This window comes from Capricornis sumatraensis, chromosome 11 (genome assembly GCF_032405125.1).
Source record: "Capricornis sumatraensis isolate serow.1 chromosome 11, serow.2, whole genome shotgun sequence".
Lineage (NCBI taxonomy): Eukaryota > Metazoa > Chordata > Mammalia > Artiodactyla > Bovidae > Capricornis > Capricornis sumatraensis.
Genome location: NC_091079.1, coordinates 66,558,006 through 66,561,506, shown reverse-complemented (window position 1 = coordinate 66,561,506; position 3,501 = coordinate 66,558,006).

The window sequence follows — 3,501 nt, the reverse complement described above, 5'->3', positions numbered from 1 at the left end:
CAGCCGCCGCCTCCTTTTCCGATTCACTCAAACAAACAAGATGGCTGCCGTTACGCCGCGGCTCTTCCTGCCGCCCAAATCCTCGGTTCAAATCGGCAGGATGTTTACGGTCAAAAATGGTACCTGTGCGCCTGCGCAGCCAGCCTAGGACCCAGAAGGAGCGACGCAAGCGCAGCGACCATTTCCTTTTCCTAGGAACCCGCCCTCTGGTTGAGCAGCCCCGGACTGAGCAAGCGCAAAGGGGATTCTCTTGCTAGAGGGTCTTCTAGTTTCGCGACACTGGCAAGTGGCTCACGCGCAGTGCTTGCCAGTGAAGCGCTAATTGGATTCAGTTTTATTCTTTGGCTTATTTTAAAGGGGGAAAAAAAGACAACAACTTGTCTTTGTGCAGCTTTATGTGCCCCTGACGCATTGATTTTAATGATTCTGTAGCAACTAAGGTAGCATAAAACCATTATATAAGTTATTTAAAATGTAGGGGTTCATTCATTCAGTCAACCTATATTTATAGACGGTCTTTGAAACACATGCTAGGGTCTGGAATCTAATGACTATATAATGAGATAATATCTGCCTAAGTGCTATTTCCCAAAGTGCTTAGGAAAATACAATGGTCTTGCCCCCCCGCCTCCTGCTCAAGCTTCCTGGCCCCTCTCTACCTCACTGTGCTCCAGTCACTCCGCCTTTTAAATTACCAAATGCACTACGAACGCTCCTGCCTCAACGATTTTTCCACTCGTTGGCCCCCGTGGTTAAAACAGTCTTGCAATTCCATCCCTTCCCCTTTTGTCTGATTTCTTTTGCTTTTAATTTAAGAATGTTTTATTGGAGTATAGTTTATTTTCAATGTTTTAGTCTCAGGTATATAGCAAAGTGAATCAGTTATACACACACACAATCTATCCACTCATTGATTCTTTTCCTAAATAGCCATTACAGAGTATTGAGTAGAGTTCTCTGTGCTACAGTAGGTCCTTATTATTTTATATATAGTAGTGTGTATATGTCAATCCCAATCTTTCCATTTATACCCCACCCTCTTACCCCCTGGTTACTGTAAATTTTGTTTCCTACATCCCTAACTTTATTTCTGTTTTGTTAGATAATCTTACACATCTTAGTTGAAAAGTCACCTCCTCAAGAGTCTTCCCTGATCCTCTGTATTATGTAGGATAACACTATTACTATAAGAAAAGGTCTTCATCCTGCCCCAAACTTAAGGGCTTTACAACAAGGCCCTGCCAATTTCTGCTTGTATGACCATGAGTAAGTAACAGCCTCTCTCTGTGCTTTTGGTTTATCACCTGAGAGGACTGTTGCGAGGATTCATGAATTAATATGTGTAGAAGCTTTTGGAATGCCACATGGCCTATTACAAGTAATCTAAGTTTTATTACTTAATATCTTCATTATCATTATCAAAATTATTCTCCCCTATAATTTCCCCCCCCTAATGAATGGCACCCTGAGCTAGACATCATGCTCCAAGCCAGAGGAGAGTAGGATCATCATCTTTGGATGTGGACACCTAGTGCTTTTAATCCAGCCCAGTTGTGTGCTAGTTTTTCAACTGCCCTGGACCCTTCCAGTGTTTTCACACTATGCAACTCACTTTTAACTTTGTGTTGTAGCAACAGGTTGATAAGAAAGTGAGCAGCTTTCTGCATTTATTCTGGGTCACCTGATTTTGGCTTGGGGCAGGGTTCAACTCACAAGCTGGAGTCCATTAGCCTAGTGGTCATGTCAGCAGGAACTCGGTAACTCCTATTCTAGTTGGGCAATTTTTTTTTTGCTGTTTTTTAATGGGGACTTTGACTACTGGAAAAAACATAGCCTTGACTAGACGGACCTTTGTTGTCAAAGTAATGTCTCTGCTTTTTAATATGCTGTCTAGGTTGGTCATAACTTTCCTTCCAAGGAGTAAGTGTCTTTTAATTTCATGGCTGCAATCACCATCTGCAGTGATTTTGGATCCCCCCAAAATTAAGTCTGACACTGTTTCCACTGTTTCCCCATCTATATGCCATGAAGTGATGGGACCGGATGCCATGATCTTCGTTTTCTGAATGTTGAGATTTAAGCCAACTTTTTCACTCTCCTCTTTCCCTTTCATCAAGAGGCTGTTTAGTTCTTCTTCACTTTCTGCCGTAAGGGTGGTGTCATCTGCATATCTGAGGTTATTGGTATTTCTCCGGGCAATCTTGATTCCAGCTTGTGTTTCTTCCAGTCCAGCGTTTCTCATGATGTACTCTACATTGAAGTTAAATAAGCAGAGTGACAATATACAGCCTTGACGTACTGCTTTTCCTATTTGGAACCAGTCCATTGTTCCATGTCCAGTTCTAACTGTTGCCTCCTGACCTGCATGTAGGTTTCTCAAGAGGCAGGTCAGCTGGTCTGGTATTCCCATCTCTTTCAGAATTTTCCAGTTTATTGTGATCCACACAGTCAAAGGCTTTGGCATAGTCAATAAAGCAGAAATAGATGTTTTTCTGGAACTCTCTTGCTTTTTCCATGATCCAGCTGATTGTTGGCAATTTGATCTCTGGTTCCTCTGCTGTTTTTAAAACCAGCTTGAACATCTAGAAGTTCACGGTTCACATATTGGAGAATTTTGAGCATTACTTTATTAGTGTGTGAGATGAATGCAATTGTGCAGTAGTTTGAGCATTCTTTGGCATTGCCTTTCTTAGGGATTGGAATGAAAACTGATCTTTTCCAGTCCTGTGGCCACTGCTGAGTTTTCCAAATTTGCTGACATATTGAGCGCAGCACTTTCACAGCATCATCTTTTAGGTTTTTCCAGTAGTCATGTATTGGATGTGAGAATTGGACTATAAAGAAAGCTGAGCGCTGAAGAATTGATGCTTTTGAACTGTGGTGTTGGAGAAGACTCTTCGGAGTCCCTTGGACTGCAAGGAGATCCAACCAGTCCATCCTAAAGGAAGTCAGTCCTGGCTGTTCATTGGAAGGCCTGATGTTGAAGCTGAAACTCCAATACTTTGGCCACCTCATGCAAAGAGCTGACTCATTGGAAAAGACCCTGATGCTGGGAAAGATTGAGGGCAGGCAGAGAAGGGGACGACAGAGGATGAGATGGCTGGATGGCATCACCAACTCAATGGACATGGGTTTGGGTGGACTCTGGGAGTTGGTGATGGACAGGGAGGCCTGGTATGCTGCCGTTCATGGGGTCACAAAGAGTCGGACACGACTGAGCGACTGAACTGAACTAAACTGAATGGGGACTTTCAGAGGCTGGCAATAAGGATAGCTGTTGAAATTCCAAGCTAAGTAGGGAAGGGGTGCAAGCACTGTTATTATTTTCAATGTTATTTCCCTCAACCAATACAGATTAAATGTTTAAAACATTTACAGAACTTCCGTGGTGGTCTAGTGGTTAAATATCTATCTGCCAATGCAGGGCACATGGGTTTGATTCTTGGTCTGGGAAGATTTCACATGCAGTGCTGCCAACTAAGCCCATGTGCCATAACTACT